Source organism: Staurois parvus, unplaced genomic scaffold, assembly GCF_062004578.1.
Source record: "Staurois parvus isolate SC_StPar_1 unplaced genomic scaffold, SC_StPar_1.0 ptg000813l, whole genome shotgun sequence".
NCBI lineage: Eukaryota > Metazoa > Chordata > Amphibia > Anura > Ranidae > Staurois > Staurois parvus.
The window spans coordinates 5,857,121-5,877,890 of record NW_028318609.1 but is presented as its reverse complement, the minus strand read 5'-3'; the positions used below and the strand labels follow the sequence as shown (position 1 = coordinate 5,877,890).

Below are 20,770 nucleotides of genomic sequence, written 5' to 3'. Positions count from 1 at the left end.
TGTTGATGGGGACAAGGGCCTGTTCCCCACAACTATGTCCGGTTGTTGTGGGGGACTGTTGGCTGGGGGCTTATTGGAATCTGGAAGCGCCCTTTAACAAGAGAGCCCTCAGATCCCAGCCCCCCCCCCCCACCTACATGAATGAATATGAGGTACATGGTACCGCTACTCATTCACAAAAAGTGTAGTGTAAAAAAAGACAGGAGACAGTCTCTGACAAGTCCTTTATTAAAAGAAGAAAAATAGAAAAAATGTCTCCCCGAAGTAGATCAAACATCAATCACGATGCCCGCCACCCCGAAAAAAAAAAGCCTCTACTCTTGACGCTGGCTCCTGCCTTCTGACAGCTCTTAAATATCTAAGGGGGTGGGCCTGTGTGACCCCGCCCCATTGTGACATCATTGACCAAGGCACGCTGGGGTGATGATGTCAGAAGGGGTGGAGTCACATAGGTGATGTCACCCCAGTCCTCTGCTGACTCCTATACACAGCCCTGCTGCTGACCTCCCATCCACTGCCCCCCCTGACATTTTTTACTGCACCCCCACATCAAACAGGCCAGATCCGGTCCTACAGGTGGTAAATCTATGTCTGCTCTGGCTGTCTTTATGGCCTGATGTGACTGAGCCCCGCTTGTATAATGGGTGTGGATCAGAGGGAAATTGTGGGGTCACATGGAAGGATGACATGGAAGGATGGCATGCAGGGGTGGGACGTTCTCCTCTGTCATAATACCATGAACTGCCATCACTGTATACAGAAGTAGCTCCAGGATGAGCCGGGAGAACACTGATGGAATTTGGGAAGTCCACAGCGAACACATCTGAATGACACATAGTGCCTTATCTGCATTACATCAGCCTCAGAACCTGTGTCATTCATGTGTTCGGGTGTAAAGGGATGAGGCGGCAACTCTACTTCCACTGATGAGATCAATGACACTTCCAAAGTAATGCTCCCCTACACACGATGAGCCCCGCACCCTCCGATCACCGTCCCGTGTATGAGTCCGCTCTATGAAGCCCTCACCCCCCAGTCAGGGTCTATATTTCTACACCGCGGAGTGTTACGGGCGGGTCCTCCCTGTACTGTATACAGGTGAGCCAGGTGCGCGGAGGAATCAAACAGCACTTTCACACACACATTATTCATGAGATGGGGGCGTAGTTACAGACATTGAACGTCATCCAACCTACGAGGCGTGGTCTGAGAGCCGGAGGCCCACTTTTTGATTGGCTGCCCGGCATAAGGGTGTTATGAATATGTAATAAGCCGGCCCCTGGCTCACTGAACCAGGAAGCGGCTGCGGCCCAGGCGCCTCCCGCGGGATACGGATCGGGGTAGACGCCGGACACGGGGCAGGTGAGGGGGTGTGTGACCGGGTGGTGGGGGCGCGGACTTTGGGGATGATATGGGGGAGCTGTGATGGTTGTGTGGTCCGGCCCGGTGGTGTCCGGAGAGGGGATGCAGGGCAGTGATGGGAGGCTGCAGAGTGGTGTGTGCCCGCTGGGTGTCGGTGTACGGGGGGGTGAGACAGGTGTACAGATGGAGGGAGCCGGAGTGGAATCCGGCCAACACGGCACACAGCTACGTCTGAGACAACAGGTGTGTACACCGGGGGCGGGGACAAAGTTCACTGCGTGTGAGAAAGCGATGTATATTGACCGACAGACCTGTATACTGACCTCCTCCTCCTGTATACCGCGTGAGGGAGATGTATACCGACAGACCTGTATACTGACCTCCTCCTCCTGTATACCGCGTGTGAGGGGGATGTATACCGACCGACCTGTATACTGACATCCTCCTCCTCCTGTATACCGTGTGTGAGGGAGATGTATACCGACCGACCTGTATACTGACATCCTCCTCCTCCTCCATACCGTGTGTGAGGGAGATGTATACTGACCGACCTGTATACTGACATATTCCTCCTCCTCCTGTATACCGTGTGTGAGGGAGATGTATACCGACCTGTATACTGACATACTCCTCCTCCTGTATACCGTGTGTGAGGGGGATGTATACTGACCGACCTGTATACAGTGTGTGAGGGAGATGTATACCGACCTGTATACTGACATACTCCTCCTCCTGTATACCGCGTGTGAGGGGGATGTATACCGACTGACCTGTATACTGACATACTCCTCCTGTATACCGCGTGTGAGGGGGATGTATACCGACCGACCCGTATAATGATATCCTCCTCCTGTATACCGCGTGTGAGGGGGATGTATACCGACCGACTTGTATACTGACCTCCTCCCGTATACCGTGTGTGAGGGAGATGTATACCGACCGACCTGTATACTGACATCCTCCTCCTGTATACCGCGTGTGAGGGGGATGTATACCGACCTGTATACTGACATACTCCTCCTCCTGTATACCGTGTGTGAGGGAGATGTATACTGACATACTCCTCCTGTATACCGCGTGTGAGGGGGATGTATACCGACCAATCTGTATACTGACATACTCCTCCCATATACCGTGTGTGAGGGAGATGTATACCGACCGACATGTATACTGACATCCTCCTCCTGTATACCGCGTGTGAGGGGGATGTATACCGACCTGTATACTGACATACTCCTCCTCCTGTATACCGTGTGTGAGGGGGATGTATACTGACCTGTATACCGTGTGTGAGGGAGATGTATACTGACATACTCCTCCTCCTGTATACCGTGTGTGAGGGGGATGTATACTGACCTGTATACCGTGTGTGAGGGAGATGTATACCGACATCCTCCTCCTGTATACCGCGTGTGAGGGAGATGTATACTGACATACGCCTCCTGTATACCTCGTGTGAGGGGGATGTATACCGACAGACCTGTATACTGACATCCTCCTCCTGTATACCGCGTGTGAGGGGGATGTATACCGACCGACCTGTATACTGACATACTCCTCCTCCTGTATACCGCGTGTGAGGGAGATGTATACCGACCTGTATACTGACATACTCCTCCTGTATATCGCGTGTGAGGGGGATGTATACCGACCTGTATACTGACATACTCCTCCTCCTGTATACCGTGTGTGAGGGGGATGTATACCGACCGACCTGTATACTGACATACTCCTCCTCCTGTATACCGCGTGTAAGGGAGATGTATACTGACATACTCCTCCTCCTGTATACCGCGTGTGAGGGAGATGTATACTGACATACTCCTCCTCCTGTATACCGCGTGTGAGGGAGATGTATACTGACATACTCCTCCTCCTGTATACCGCGTGTGAGGGAGATGTATACTGACATACTCCTCCTGTATACCGCGTGTGAGGGGGATGTATACCGACCAATCTGTATACTGACATACTCCTCCCGTATACCGTGTGTGAGGGGGATGTATACCGACCTGTATACTGACATACTCCTCCTCCTGTATACCGTGTGTGAGGGGGATGTATACTGACCTGTATACCGTGTGTGAGGGAGATGTATACCGACATCCTCCTCCTGTATACCGCGTGTGAGGGAGATGTATACTGACATACGCCTCCTGTATACCTCGTGTGAGGGGGATGTATACCAACAGACCTGTATACTGACATACACCTCCTCCTGTATACCGCGTGTGAGGGAGATGTATACCGACCGACCTGTATACTGACATCCTCCTCCTCCTGTATATCGTGTGTGAGGGGGATGTATACCGACCGACCCGTGTACTGACATACTCCTCCTGTATACCGCGTGTGAGGGGGATGTATACCGACCGACCCGTATAATGATATCCTCCTCCTGTATACCGCGTGTGAGGGGGATGTATACCGACATACTCCTCCCATATACCGTGTGTGAGGGAGATGTATACCGACTGACCTGTATACTGACCACCTCCTCCCATATACCGTGTGTGAGGGAGATGTATACCGACCGACCTGTATACTGACCTCCTCCTCCCGTATACCGTGTGTGAGGGAGATGTATACCGACCGACATGTATACTGACATCCTCCTCCTGTATACCGCGTGTGAGGGGGATGTATACCGACCTGTATACTGACATACTCCTCCTCCTGTATACCGCGTGTGAGGGAGATGTATACTGACATACTCCTCCTGTATACCACGTGTGAGGGGGATGTATACCGACCAATCTGTATACTGACATACTCCTCCCATATATCGTGTGTGAGGGAGATGTATACCGACCTGTATACTGACCTCCTCCTCCTCTATACCGTGTGTGAGGGAGATGTATACCGACCGACATGTATACTGACCTCCTCCTGTATACCGCGTGTGAGGAGGATGTATACCGACCTGTATACTGACATACTCCTCCTCCTGTATACCGCGTGTGAGGAGGATGTATACCGACCTGTATACTGACATACTCCTCCTCCTGTATACCGCGTGTGAGGGAGATGTATACCGACCGACCCGTATACTGACATACTCCTCCTGTATACAGCGTGTGAGGGGGATGTATACCGACTGACCCGTATACTGACATACTCCTCCTGTATACAGCGTGTGAGGGGGATGTATACCGACATCCTCCTCCTGTATACCGCGTGTGAGGGGGATGTATACCGACTGACCTGTATACTGACATCCTCCTCCTCCTGTATACTGCGTGTGAGGGGGATGTATACTGACATACTCCTCCTGTATACCGTGTGTGAGGGAGATGTATACCGACCGACATACGCCTCCTGTATACCTCGTGTGAGGGGGATGTATACCGACAGACCTGTATACTGACATCCTCCTCCTCCTGTATACCGCGTGTGAGGGGGATGTATACCGACCGACCTGTATACTGACATCCTCCTCCTGTATATCGCGTGTGAGGGGGATGTATACCGACCTGTATACTGACATACTCCTCCTCCTGTATACCGTGTGTGAGGGGGATGTATACCGACCGACCTGTATACTGACATACTCCTCCTCCTGTATACTGTGTGTGAGGGGGATGTATACCGACCGACCTGTATACTGACATACTCCTCCTCCTGTATACCGACATCCTCCTCCTGTATATCGCGTGTGAGGGGGATGTATACTGACCTGTATACTGACAACCGCCTCCTCCATACCGCGTGTGAGGGGGATGTATACCGATCTGTATACTGACATCCTCCTCCGCCACCTTTATACCGCGTGTGAGGGAGATGTATACCGACCGACCTATATACTGACATAATCCTCCTGTATACCGACCGACCTGTATACTGACATACTCCTCCTGCATACCGCGTGTGAGGGAGATGTATACCGACCGACCTATATACTGACATACTCCTCCTGTATACCGTGTATGAGGGGGATGTATACTGACCGACCTGTATGCCGACATACTCCTCCTGTATACCGCGTGTGAGGGGGATGTATACCGAACTGTATACTGACATACTCCTCCTCCTGTATACCGCCAGACCTGTATACTGACATACTCCTCCTCCTGTATACCGCGTGTGAGGGAGATGTATACCAACCGACATGTATACTGACATCCTCCTCCTGTATATCGCGTGTGAGGAGGATGTATACCGACATCCTCCTCCTGTATACCGCGTGTGAGGGAGATGTATACTGACCGACCTGTATACTGACATACTTCTCCTCCTCCTGTATACCGCGTGTGAGGGAGATGTATACCGACCTGTATACTGACATACTCCTCCTCCTGTATACCGCGTGTGAGGGAGATGTATACCGACCTGTATACTGACATACTCCTCCTCCTGTATACCGCGTGTGAGGGAGATGTATACTGACATACTCCTCCTGTATACCATGTGTGAGGGGGATGTATACCGACCGCCTCCTGTATACCGCGTGTGAGGGAGATGTATACCGACCGACCTGTATACTGACATCCTCCTCCTGTATACCGACAGACCTGTATACTGACATACTCCTCCTCCTGTATACCGTGTGTGAGGGAGATGTATACTGACCGACCTGTATATAGAGATACTACTTCTGTATATAGTGTGTGAGGGGCATGTATACTGACAGACCTGTATACTGAGATACTAGTCCTCCTGTATACTGTATGTGAGGGGGATGTATTCTGACTGACCTGTAGTGTGTGTAAGATGTATACTGCCTGACTGACCTGTATACTGCATCAGCAAGAAAGATATACACAATATTGCCAAAAGTATTGGGCCGCCTGCCTTTACACACAGATGAGCTTCAATGGCACCCCAGTCTTAGTCTGTAGGGTTCAATATTGAGTTGGCCCCGCCCTTTGCAGCTATAACAGCTTCAACTCTTCTGGGAAGGCTGTCCACAAGGTTTAGGAGGGTGTCTATGGGAATGTTTGACCATTCTTCCAGAAACACATTTGTGAGGTCAGGCAATGATGTCAGATGAGAAGGCCTGGCTCACAGTCTCCGCTCTAAGGCTGCATTCACACTTGAGTGTTTTGTAGCTTGAAGCTCCAAAAAACGCTCAAACTGAAATCAATTGTTTTCTATGGTGCCTGTTCGCACAATCAGGTGTGAACAGGCACTATAGAGAAGAAAAAAATCCCCCCTCCACCAAACTTTACACTTGGAACAATGCAGTCAGGCAAGTAATGTTCTCCCAGCAACCACTAAACCCAGACACATCCATTGGATTGCCAGACAGACGTGTGATTCATCATTTCAGAGAACATGTCTCCTTTGCTCTAGAGTCCGGTGGCGGCGTGCTTTACACCACTGCATCTGATGCTTTGCATTGGTGATGTAAGGCTTGGATGGAGCTGCTCGGCCATGGAAATCCATTCTATGGAGCTCTATACACACTGTTGTGCTAATCTAAAGGCCACACAAAGTTTGGAGGTCTTTAGCTATTGACTCTGCCACAGTTGGCGACCTCTGTGCGCTTCAGCATGCGCTGACCCGGCTCTGTCATTTTTACGTGGCCTATCGCTTGGTGGCTGAGTTGCTGTTGTTCCCAGTTGCTTCCACTTTGTTATAATCCCACTAACAGCTGACTGTGGAATATTTTGTAGCAAGGAAATTTCACGGATAGACTTATTGCACAGGTGGCAACCTATCACGGGACCACACTTGAATTCACTGAGCTCATTCTTTCACAAATGTTTGTGAAGCAGTCTGCATACCTAGGTGCTTGATGTTATACACCTGTGGCCATGGGGGGGGGGGGGATTGGAATATCTGAATCCAATGATTTGAAGGGCTGGCCCAATAGTTTTGGCAATATAGTGTATATACTGACTGGCTGACCTGTATACTGAGCTACTGCTCCTGTATACTACCACCGCCATCACCCCTAGTGTATACTACTACTCCTCTTGTATAATACTACATTAGTGTGTGTGTGATGTATACTGACTGACTTGTATACTGAACTACTCCTGTAAACTACTACTGCCACTCCTCCTCCTTTTGTGTTTTTTTTTTTTTTTTGGTCTGCACTAGAATCTGATTGCATGGGTATTCGCACCCATACGATCCGATTCTGCACTGCATTTTGTGGACCGATTTCAGGGTTTTGTTAACATACACACCCGCGGAGGTGCGCATGAACGGGGTGCGATTGTGATGCGGTGCGGAATTCTACAGAAACTGCTGCGAATTCCCCACTGCATCAGTGTGAACCCAGGCTTACAGCTCTAAGTTCTTCCTTTTTGATCTCCAGATAAATTAACAGAATGATACAAATGTGACAGTATGCTACATTGTATCTTTTTTCAGTAGTGTTGTTCATAAACACTGCCAGACTGCTTTTTTTTTTTTTTTTTTTTTTTTTTTTTTTTCACAGCTAAACTGTCAACACCTTCTCTGTATATACAGTAATAACGTTTGCTGACATTTTAGGAAGGCCATAGCGGAGTCAAAAACCAAATGAAAATTCTTGTGGATAGCCAGTTTTAGTGTTTCACAACATTAGTGTGCCCGCTGCAACACATGATTTTTGTGCCGCAACCGAAAGTACTTTATCCAAAATGTTTGATTTTTTAAAAAATTTTTTGTAAACACAAATTAATTTATTATTATTATTATTATTATATAGCGCCAACAGTTTGCTCAGCTCTTTACAATATAATTGGAGACAATACAGCAACAATACAGTTCAATACAAGAGGGATAGGAGGGCCTGATCCTCGGAGCTTACAATCTAGGAGGGAGGCTCATTGATGGGGGGGGGGGGGAATCATATGAAAAAGTTAAATAAAAATGAACTGTGCATGAGGTAGGAAAGTGAACCAAAAGGAAAAAGTTAATTGTCAAGAAAGTTCGTTCTTGCATTAACCCTTTCGCTGCTATAGTCACACGTTTAACCACTTCAATACTGGGCACTTTTACCCCCTTCCTGCCCAGGCCAGTTTTCAGGTTTCAGTACTCACTCTTTGACAATTGCGCAGTCATGCAACACTGTACCCAAACTAAATTTTTATCATTTTGTTCACACAACTATAGAGCTTTCTTTTGATGGTGGTATTTTAATCACCACTGGGGTTTTTATTTTTTGCTAAATTAACCAAAAAAAGACAGAAAATTTTGGAAAAAACCCAGGTTTTTCTTTGTGTTATAAAAGTTTGCAAGTCAATAATTGTTCTTCATAAATGTAGGCCAAGATGTATTCTGCTACATTTCTTTGGTGAAAATAATCGAAATCTGTATTCATTATTTAGTCTGTAGGAAAGTTATAGAGTTCACAAACTATGGGATAAATCTGAAAATTGATCAATCCTGAAGTACTGACGGCCAATCTAATTTCTTGAGGGTCAAAAATGTCAGAACAGTACAGATATCCCCCAAAAGACCCTTTTCTGCAAAGTAGACAGTCTGACATATTTCATAAGAAGCATGGCGAGTGTTTTGAAGTTGTAATTTTGTCATTTTTCGGAAATTTCAAAATTTTTTTTTTTTTACATGCTCTCACCAGTGCAGTACAGCATCATCATATAACTGGTATGGCGATGATCAGGGACATTGACTGGTGACAGAACGAAAAAAAAAATAGATTTTTTTTTCAAGTGTTTTTTTTTTTTCCATAACATTGTACTACTTTGAGAGAGTGATTAGTATTTTTTTTTTTTAAGCACAATTTGCTTATAGGAAAGCATTTCTTTGCTATAAGCAACCATTTAACTGAATGAAATCGATTCATTCAGGTTTTTCTGTTGTGAGTGGTCATGGCTAATCACATGACACAGATGGACTGTGATTGGCCCAGCCTGTGCATGTGATCACTGTGACCATCTCCTAGATTGTAAGCTCGAAAGAGCAGGGCCCTCAATCCCCCTCATGTTTTGCATTGTATTGTTGTTTTTCTGTCACATGTTCTGTCCCCCTTTGTAATGTACAGCGCTGAGCAAACTATTGGCGCTTTATAAATACTGAATAATAATAATAATTCACAGCGAGACACAATTGTATACAATGAATGGCATGAAAGGAAGCCATCCATTGTTTACAGCTGTCATGTGACCTGTTATTGGTCACAGCAAGTCGCATGGTACTGGCAATGGGGCCGGTACACAGGTCTGTTATCGGCCGTGTCCCAGGTACACAGCCGTTGACAGATCCCGCCACAGCACGACCTTGCGGGCACGCGCAAGGCGTGATCCGGGAAAGACATCATATGACACCCTCCCGGAGGGGCGAGAGGCTGTCATTTTACTATAGGCCAGGCGGGAAGTGGATATAAAAATCAGTTTAGACCTGAAGATTACATAAACCCCCAAAAGATTATGTATTTTCTAAAAGTAGACACCCTAGAGAATAAAATGGTGGTAGTTCCATTCTTTTATGTTGCACAATATTACTGCAAATATACAAAATACGCCAAAGTTCATTTTAGGGCACACAAACGCAACAAATTACCCAGTTTGGTAAAATAAAAAAGACGAGGTTGCACCGATACCTTACATGGCAAACCATAAATTTGCGTGCTTGAGTGTAAACTTTTTTTTAATGTGTTACAAATAAATAAAACTTTTTACATTTTTATCACCCGTGGGTTTTTTTTTTAATGGATCTGGCAGTGAAAGGGTTACACACGTTCAACTAGCATGAACTAATACACTCCTAGCACCAGGAAACCTCAAAGGTACATATGATTTCGTGGAATACACAAATGTCTTTGCTTTAAAATTTTAAAAATGTTGACAGTGGATGTACTAAGCAGACTAGGCATGAGTGCTTTTCAGTAAATACACCAGCAAACATCAAGTCTGCTTTGTACATAACTTGCTACAGTGTATAGATAAAGGAAACCTATAGCACGTAAACATTAAAATAAAGACAACAAACACAAAAATATCCAGGACAACCACGTTTGTTTTGCAAAACAGGCGCAAAAAATGTTTAATTGCTTCACGACCACCTGCAGTGTACTGCGGCAGGGCGGCAGCTACAGGCAAAGTGACGTACCCGTATGTCACTCTGGCCGTACTAACACAGAGCCACTGTGTGCCCAAGTAGGCGCGCAGTGCTCCCCCCCCCCCTTCCCCCTCGCGACTACTGTGTCCAGCGGAATGAAGATCCCGGCAAACGGGACCCGATCATTACAATGTAAGCAAAGCTGTTATGAATCAATCTCATTCACAACAGCTCTGCTTGCTCCTCTTCTTAGTGAGCTGTGATTGGCCCACAGCTGTCACATGATACATGGGGCCAATCACAGTACTATCCTGAACTGTCAAAACTTGGCTCATTCAAGACAGTTGATGGAGTTAGGTTCATGACAGCAAAAGCAAAGTAATACTATTCTGATCCTGTCCCACAGGGGAATCTGAGAATGCAGGCAGAAGTTACACTGGCTGATCATGAAGCTGGTCAGAGACCAGAATGGTGCCAATCCTCTCTATAGTCTAAGAAATTGGAAACTACGAGCATTTCATCACTTCAGTTTTGCAGGATATTAACAGCGCCATTTGTAAATTGGGAAAGCATCTGATCACACCGATATTGGTTTGATTAGATAATGTAAGGGCAGAGGAGATATCTAGAGTCTGATAGACCCCAGATTTCTCAAAAAAGAATATATGACAATGCCCATTGAAGTTATAGGGGATATTTGCATTCCCCATGATAGTATTAAAAGTGATGATACCAAAAAAATTTTTTTAAGGGACAGTGTAAAAATAATATATAAAAAAAAAAAGCACTCTTGCCTCCCTGTGCACGCACTTGCGTGCACAAGCGTTGACCCTGTGTCGGTATGTAAACAGCGGTTGCTTCACGCGTGTGAGGTATCGCCATGAATGTCAGATCGAGGGCAGTAATTCTAGCACTAGACCTCCTGTGTAAATATAAATTGATAACCTGTGAAGGCTTTTAAAACCTCGCCTATGGATAATAAAAATTTATATACTTTGTTGCCATTGCACGGGCATGCGCAATTTTAAAGCATGTCATGTTTGATAAAATATAAAAGATGATGTTACGCTGAGTAGATACCAAACAATTGAACGATATATTGTGTGTTTGTGCATTAAAGTTCTAAAAAGTGTATTTTTACCAAAAGATTTGAGTTGCAAATACTGCGTGCTGTAAAAAATTTCAACACCCACCATTTTATTCTCTAGTGCCTCTGCTTTAAAAAAATATATACTGTTTGGGGGTTCAAAGTAATTTTCTAGGCAAACATTTTTTTTCATGTGAACAAAGTGTCAGAAAAGGCTCGGTCTTCAGTCCCTAACTCACATTCATACATTTTTATTTTTTAGACAGAAGCCAATTAACCTACCAGCATGCCTCTCATCAAATTCCTTGGGGTGTCTACTTTCCAAACAGGGGTCATTTGGGGGGGTGTTTGTACTATCTTGGCATGTTAGAGCCTCCGAAACTGTGATAGGTAGTGGGGAAGTGATATGAGGAAATATGCCCTTTGAAAGCCTGGAGGTGGTCATTGGATTTTGGAGGCCTGTATGTAGCTAGGCTGCCAAAAAGTCTCACATATGGTATCCCCATACTCGAAAGAAGTAGGAGAATGTGTTTTGAAGTGGTGTTCCACATATACTCATGACATGCATGAGCAATATATCATTAAAATGACAACTTTGTGTGAAAAAAAAAATCCAAAAAATTTGTGTAAAAAATAAAAATGTGCCATGGGCTCAACATGCCTCTCTGCAAAATCCTAGGGATGTCTACTTTCCAAAAAGGGGTCAATTGGGGGGGTTGGGTGGGGGTTGTGCTACCCTGGCATTTTAGCATCTGAAGAAATGGGATGGGCAATCAAAGTAAAAGCTAGGTAAATTCATATTTCATATTTTATATATATATATATATATATATATATATATATATATATATATATATATATATATATATATATACACACACACATACACACACATACTTGTAGATGCTATAACTTTCACACAAAGCAATTGATATACATATATTGAGATTTTTTTTTTTTTTTTACCAAAGACATGTAGCAGAATACATTTTAGCCTAAATTTATGACTAACTTGAGTTTGTTGGATATTTTTTATAACCAAAAGTAAAAAATATCTTTTTTTTTTTTTATTTTAGTCTATAGTGCAAAAAATAAAAACCGCAGAGGTGATCAAATACCACCAAAAGAAAGCTCTCTGTGTGGGGGGGAAAAAAAAGACAAATTTTGTTTGGGTACATCATTGCATGACCGCGCAGTTACCAGTTGAAATAGCACAGTGCCGTACCCCAAAAATGGCCTGGACAGGAAGGGGGGTAAATCCTCTGGAGGGCAAGTGGTTAACCACATCCCAACCGCCCTATAGCAAATATACTGCTACAGGCTGGCAGGGGTGCACAAAATTGCATGCGCGCGTGTGTGTATATGTGTGTATATATATGTGTGTGTGTGTGTGTGTGTGTATATGTGTATGTATATATATGTGTGTGTATATGTGTATGTATGTATATGTATATATATATATATATATATATATATATATATATATATATATATATATATATATATATATATATATAAATCTTTGTATTTCCAGGTAGGGGGTGTGCGTGTCTTAACTGTAATTCACGGCTCTCAATCATCAGGGCGCGGCCTCTGATTACCGAGCATCTCTGACTGTGAGGAGGACTGCTTTGTTTACTAACAGACCTCTCTGTCGGCTCTGGCACACTATTCTGAATGGCTGTGCACAGCCATCCAGAGCAGTGTGCTTTCAGTGAAGCACCAACGCACCGCCCCCCAGTCTTTGCCCCTCATGTTAACCCCTTCCTGTCCAGTGTCACTAGCACAGTCAGTGGTTTTTTTTTTTTGCACTGATCACTGTATTGGTGTCACTAGGGATGTCAGTGACCACAAGTCAGTTCCCTTCAGTGTCAGAATGCCCATAGCAGTCCCACTATAAGTTGCTGATCGCCGCCATTACTAGTAAAAAAACAAAAAATCCCAGTATATATACCGCCATTTGTAAACGCTATAGCTTTCACGTAAACCAATTTAATTTACAATTATATTTTTTTTATTGAACATGTTTAATAGCAAAAAGTAAAAAATATTTTTATCAATTGTTGCTTTTTTTTTTTTTTTTCAATAGTACAAAAAATAACTGCACAGGCGATCAAATACCACCAAAATAAAGCTCAATTTTTGGGGAAAAAAAGGATGTAAATTTAATTTGGGTGCAGTGTTGCATGACCACGCAATTGTCAGTTAAAGTAACGTAGTGCAAAAAATGGCATGGTCGGGGGGGGGGGGGGGGTAAATCCTCATGAGGGTAAGTGGTTAACAGTGGAAATTGTAAGCTCGAAAGAGCAGGGCCCTCGATCCCCTCATGTTTTGCATTGTATTGGTATTGTTCTGTCACATGTTCTGTCCCCCTTTGTAATGTACAGCGCTGAGCGAACTATTGGCGCTTTATAAATACTGTATAATAATAATAATAATAACAATGATGGCACAATCGCATGATAAAATGAATGTGGGGTGTCCCAGAAGCAGGACAGAGAGACTGGACATGCTACACATGTCCTCTCTACAATGAGGACGTTTTTTTGGGCATTTATAGCATACCCAAAGTCTGCAACTAGTTAGGTGAAAAAAAAAATAAATCCACGTTTTGCTTGTAAAAAATGTGAATTTATTTATTTATTTCTTACACCTGCAAAGAATTGAAGCTGTGACTAGTGGATGGTGGGTGCAATGTCAGGCTCCTGCAGACACGTCCTTCAGCTCTCTTCCACCAGCTTTCAAAATGAAAGCCCATACAATGATCGGGGCAGAGTGAATGGACTATAAACACGATGATTAGTGTGCTCATAGTCCATTGAGCGCTACAAGTATGTCTGTGAAAGACGGGACTTGTAGTTTTTGTTCGTTCACAGTTCTCTGTAAATGAATGACGTGACTGTGCACAGTTGTGCCAATTTCAATTTTCAAAGAGGAACCCTCTGCCTGCTGTCATTGGGGAGGGGGGGTGTCTTGTATAACTTATCAGTTATTGTTTTTTGTTCCAACCATGTAATTTCATGATCTGATTATTAGAAACACGATTGTATTTATGAACCAAGTATCTCAGTGATCAATGCAACACTATTATTTCCAGGTGTAAACAGAGATGAGATCAATAACTTTGTATCTTATCTATTGATCTAGTCTACTTCCCCATAAGTGGCATGTTGGTTGAATGCATTTTTAGTTATCCTATCTGGAAAGATACAAATGAAACTCGAAAAATTAGAACATCGTGCAAAAGTTCATTTATTTTAGCAATGCAACTTAAAAGGTGAAACTAATATATGAGATAGACTCATTACATGCAAAGCAAGATAGTTCAAGCCATGATTTGTCATAATTGTGATGATTATGGCTTACAGCTCATGAAAACCCCAAATCCACAATCTCAGAAAATTTGAATATTACATGCAATCAATAAAACAAGGATTGTACATAGAACAATATCGGACCTCTGAAAAGTATAAGCATGCATATGTACTCAGTACTTGGTTTGGGCCCCTTTTGCAGCAATTACTGCCTCAATGCGGCGTGGCATGGAAGCTATCAGCCTGTGGCACTGCTGAGGTGTTACGGAAGACCAGGATGCTTCAATAGCGGCCTTCATCTCTTCTGCATTGTTCGGTCTCATGTGTCTCATCTTTCTCTTGACAATGCCCCATAGATTCTCTATGGGGTTCAGGTCAGGCGAGTTTTCTGGCCAATCAAGCACAGTAATCCCACAGTCATTGAACCAGGTTTTGGTGCTTTTGGCAGTGTGGGCAGGTGCCAAGTCCTGCTGGAAAATTGAAGTCAGCATCCCCATAAAGCTTGTCTGCGGAAGGAAGCATGAAGTGCTCCAAAATCTCCTAGTAGACGGCTGCGTTGCCCCTTTATTTAATGAAGCACAGTGAACCAACACCAGCAGATGACATGGCTCCCCAAATCAACACAGGCTGTGGAAACTTCACACTGGACTTCAAGCATCTTGCAGTGTGTGCCTCTCCATTCTTCCTCAATAATCTGGGTCCTTGGTTTCCAAATGAGATGCAAAAGTTGCTCTCATCAGAAAAGAGGACTTTGGACCACTGAGCAACAGACCAGGTCTGTTTTTCTTCAGCCCAGCCCAGGTAAGACGCTTCTGATGTTTTGTTGTTCAGGAGTGGCTTGACAAGAGAAATACAACATTTTAAGCCCATGTCCACGATCCGTCTCTGTGTGGTGGCTCTTGATGCACTGACTCCAGCCTCAGTCCACTCCTTGTGAAAGTCCCCAACACTTTTGAATGGCCTTTTCCTGACAATCCTCTCCAGGCTGCGGTCATCCCTGCTGCTTGTGCACCTTTTTCTTCCACACTTTTCCCTTCCACATGACTTTCTATTAATGTGCTTTGATACAGCACTTTGGGAACATCCAACTTCTTTTGCAATTACCTTTTGAGGCTTTCCCTCCTTATGGAGGGTGTCAATGATGGTTTTCTGCACAACTGTCAGGTCAGCAGTCTTTCCAATGATTGTGATTCCTACTGAACCAGACTGAGAGACCATTTAAAGGCTCAGGAACCCTTTGCAGGTGTTATGGCTTAATTAGCTGATTAGAGTGGGACACTTTGAGCCTAGAATATTGCACCTTTTCACAATATTCTAATTTTCTGAGATTGTGGATTTGGGGTTTTCATGAGCTGTAAGCCGTAATCATCACAATTATGACAAATCATGGCTTGAACAATCTTGCTTTGCATGTAATGAGTCTATCTCATATATTAGTTTCACCTTTTTAAGTTGCATTGCTGAAATAAATGAACTTTTACACGATATTCTAATTTTGAGTTTCACCTGTATATCCTAAAATAAATCATTTATTGAAGGTGTATGGCCACTATTGCGTTTGACTGAATGGGAAGTTATGACTAGTCAATTGTGTGTGGATTTGCTTATTTTAACTGAATCATTGATTGTAGAGAAAAAAATCAAACGTCAATTTGACCACACTAACAATTCAATAATCAAACAAAATTTGCTGAAGTGAAAGTTTTTGAACAAAGTTCTTCTAGTGTATGGCCAGCTTAGTCTTCCCTCTGACTAGTGTTTTCTTCCCTTTTATACTTCTGCTCTCCCCTTGTGTGTGCCTTTCCTTGTTTTCCACCTTGCTTTACTCTCTATTCTAACTTTTTTATTGTAATTTTTGAGCTGTGAAGTTTTTGTTTTCTGGAAGCATGCATGTGGAGACCACTTTTTCTTCTTGTTACCGATCTAAATTAGTCTTTGGCAACTATTTTGTTTCATGTATGTTTCCAAATTGCCTTTCCTAAAGGGAATCATCATTATCCAGATAACCTCATTTCGTCTATTTTGTCCTATGGTGCAATGATTGATTATTAAGAGAAAATAGTTCTGCACTTGTTTTTTAGTGCAGCGCTATTTTCTCTTATAAATGTATTTTAGTGGTGGAAAACGTTTTTTGGTGCTTTTTGGTTTAGTTTAGTTGTTGGTTTGTGTGGCAGCGCATAAGATCTCATTAGTAATGATTTATTGTACACTGTTTATTCTGTCACTACTGGCCTGCAAGTATTTTGACCTACCTTTTTTAACACTTTTGAAGAACCCCATGATAAAACTTACATCAGTATAATAAGTAAGTTGTAGATATAATAAAATAATTTAAAAATGTGACATGTATAGTATTTGACACACATGCAAGTTTTTGTAATGGCTCTTTTGGACTCATTTACGCCAGAAAGCTATGCTAATAGTACAATTGCTGGCGTGCCTGGGAAGACGCAGTGCCGAGTGATAGTTCAATACCATTGCATTCACTGTAGTGATGTAGCAATGTGATAGTTTGCTTTGCAACCTGTTGCACTGAAAAAAAAAGTACTGCCTGCTGTGTCTATTTTTCTTAATTGTACATTGCAGGATACAGGGCGTCATCCTATTCCTTGAGTCTTTGGGCTGAGTCCTAGACACGGCACAGGCAAAAGTGTTGCTTCCAGAGGAGGAATTCCTATCCTTTCACTCCCAGGTGAAGTCACTGGAAAGTTCCTCAATTTGTGTCTACATGAGGTAGCTGGGGAAGATGGTAGCTGCCTTTTGATGCAGCCCTCATAAGCCCATTCTCACTTCAGGGCTCTACAACTCCTGTCAGTATGCGACAAACCAAGTCTTTTTGGATCTGCCAAATGCAACTGACCTCTTTTGGCATCCAGTTTTAACAAACTGAAGAAGTTTACATCCCAGACCAGGGATTGAGTTTATGGAGGATGTCCTGGTGATTCCTGGGATCAAATTTCCCTTATCCAAGCCTTTCCTCCTTTGTAGCCTTTTCCTCGCCTGTTGTGCAGTGTAAAGGTGGAGGGCAATCCTGTGATTCTGATTGCACTGTCTTGGGGAAGAAGAATGTGGTATGTGAATGTCAAAAGGCTGTGGGCTCCTCAGATTGGTCAGACTTATTGTTGAAGACTCCTATCTCTCATCCTGCTTTACAGTCGCTGGTTTTGACACATGCCTCTTGAAGGACAGGGCTCTTTCTGACTCTGTAATACCTTCTCTTCTCAGGGCTAGAAAGTGGACCTCCAGGAAAGTATACCATTGTACACGGAAGACTTCTTCACCTAGTGTAAGGCTGGCGAGTTTCAACCCTGACAGTAAGTTGTAGAGTGCATTTTTCACTTTTGTCCAGCCTGGTGTGATGGTGTCTCTGGCCTTATGCACCAAAGGGACAGATTTTGGCTTTGCCTTTTTGTTTTGTTTTAGAGACTTCTCATTCCTTGCCCAGTGATGTGTTTGCAAACTGGACACAAATAAAATGTCTGTCTGCATGACATCCAGCCAACTAATATCTCAAGGAAGCCTCTGATTTATTTTTTCCTTTTGAATATTGCTGACATTTTATGTAGTGCATTTGAGTACATAGAACTGTTCACATAGGCCCCAATTCCAAAATCTAAAATCTCTATCATATCAGAAAAAGTGGTTTCATCACTCTGCTGAAATCATTGGTGTTAAGAAGTAAAAAATTGATAACTAAATAGTTTGAACAAAATTGCTCCCGGCGAAGTACTGAATTGAGCACAATTCATTTAAATTACAGGGTACCTGAGTACCTTACAGCATTGCATTTAGCAATAATTTGCTTCTTTTGTGTCATTGATGTAAAAAAATTGGCTGTGTATCATTGGGAATGTTTGGCCATCTAAATTTTGGCTAAATTCCAATCTCTCTGCTTTATAACTGTAGTAAAATAAAAGTTATATTTTGAAAATATCAAAAACTTGCCAACTAAACTGTTTAGTAGGAAGCTGGTCATTTGCATAAATGCCTACCTTGTTAAAGGAGACGTTTTTACCTTTTTAGTGAATTTTTCCTTTTACAAATTCCTCCAACCCTTGTGTGCTTTGCTAAAGACTTGTCTTCCTCCCCTATCCATCAATCTTTACTGCACAGCCCTGCCTGATGCTGCCTCTCTCCAGAAAATGCCCCGCTGTCCCCTCTTTTTGATGTACCACAGCCCCATTCATCCCTATGGGTATTTTAGCTGTGCTGTAGAATATGACTCACCCACAGGATTCAACAGATAATAAAAGTATGTGTAGTGCTCAGAGAGTTAATAAACATGGTATATGTATTATTCAACACACCCTTACAAAAAAAATGACAGTGATTAAAAGGTGCATATATACACATAAGTGATATGTGAACAAGAAACAAAGTGCACTCAGTGTGCATCATGTGCAAGTCGATTTAAATTTCAATAGTGCATCATTGTGACATTCCACAATATATTCTGTGAAAAAAAAAAAAGCAGAATGGATACTCCTCTTCAAGTTGTGAAGATAAATAATAGGATTACATCGATACCCATTTTTGATCGGCGTGTATGAGTACCGATACTTTTGCTCAAGTACTCGCCGATACTGAGTACCAATATTTTGTGGTGCAAGTTTCATCAATACAGAATGTATGGACACAAATTGCACCGCAAAGAATGGCATGCGATTCGAACAGGAATGTGGTACGATTCCTGTCCAAAAAGCATTCGTTTCACCACTGCTCCTGTGTGAACCCAGGCTTGCCAAAGCTGGAGTTCACACAGGAGAAGTGCAGGAAACCTCCCTGTGGCTGGGGATTCTGATTTTACACACTACCCTCCCACCCCCATCCTGGCACCCTGGGCACAAGGCCTACTAGCCAGCATGGTCTGAAGATGGGGTCCCTGTCCCTCGAAGATGGATTGGTGTATGGAGGAGAAGGGGTTGTCTCACAACCAGGAGCAGGATCAGGTTGGTCGGGTGCAGGTACTGGATCCTTTCCAACACGGTCTGGCTGTGCCACCATATGTCCCCTCTTGCCCTTGTTTGTAGCCAGCTCCTTCCACAGCACAGACACGGCAATCCGCACAGGAGGCTGCATCCTCATATCTGTGTATTCTCCAGTGGAGATCTCTTTGTGAAGGGCAGGGGGCTGGAACACAAGCCAGTGGTGTCCGAGTGTCATTCCTGCAAGAAGAGGTCTGGGGATTTGAAATACCCACATTTTCTTTCTCCTTGTAGGGATGACAGTACGGGCTAGACGGCTTCTGATTTGGTCAGCACAGGCACGGTGCTGACCAATAAAAGCAGTCTAGCCCATACTGTCTTCTCGTGGAAATGCTCCGTATGGGCACAGATACCAGTATCTGTATCGGTGCATCCCTAATAAATAACCACATTCAAAAACACACCAACACCAATCGTATTTTTTTTGCCCTAAGATTGTTACTAACACAGAAGGGCAATATCATGTTTATACTCAACATTTCCTATGATTCTTAGTCTCTTATGCTACGTTTATGGAAACATTGGGTGTAGTGTATACATCCGAGAATAATTCAAGCCATTGATTGTGCTGTTGTATGCAAAATGTTCCACTGAGAGTTTGATGAAATAAGACAGCTGGAGGAGCATATGTATAATGCAGTAACCCACAGCAACCAGTCAGACCTCAGATACTGCTGTCACATTGTTAATAAGGTTCAAAAATTAAGTTCACCCACTCTGTTATGGCCCAGAGCAAGGCAATCATTTTGTTTGCTTGGTAGTGTGTCTTTGAACCCATCCAAATTGGTGTATAGTATACTGCACTTTGCATAGTGTAGTTGGGCCCATTCAAGCTACTGCATTGTAGAAAAGTGTGGAGAAATGTACCATGCTGCAAAACACAAAACAAAATGCATTATTTATGGCACTCTATGCATTTAGGCATACCTGTGTTTTACTGCAATGCAGCACACAGATATGAACCATCGGTGCAGTGCAGGGGGAGGAGGATTATGTATATTAAAACTCCTCTCTGAGGACTTTTAAATCTAGGCAGGTGCAAAAAGCAGTTTTACCTGATCCTATGT

General features: G+C 43.6%; 1 protein-coding gene across 3 annotated transcripts in view; it reads left to right on the top strand.

Moving 5' to 3' along the window:
- Nucleotides 1-1,243: 1,243 nt before the first annotated feature.
- LLGL2 (LLGL scribble cell polarity complex component 2) overlaps nucleotides 1,244-20,770 on the top strand; it is a 154,077-nt gene continuing 134,550 nt past the window's right edge. For 2 of the 3 annotated variants that reach the window (XM_089654924.1, XM_089654922.1), the window contains exon 1: nucleotides 1,244-1,362. The gene's annotated coding sequence lies outside the window, so the exon portion shown is untranslated. Of the gene's footprint in view, nucleotides 1,363-17,943; nucleotides 18,033-20,770 lie in introns of all 3 variants that reach the window. The other variant, XM_089654923.1, reaches the window with a different exon arrangement.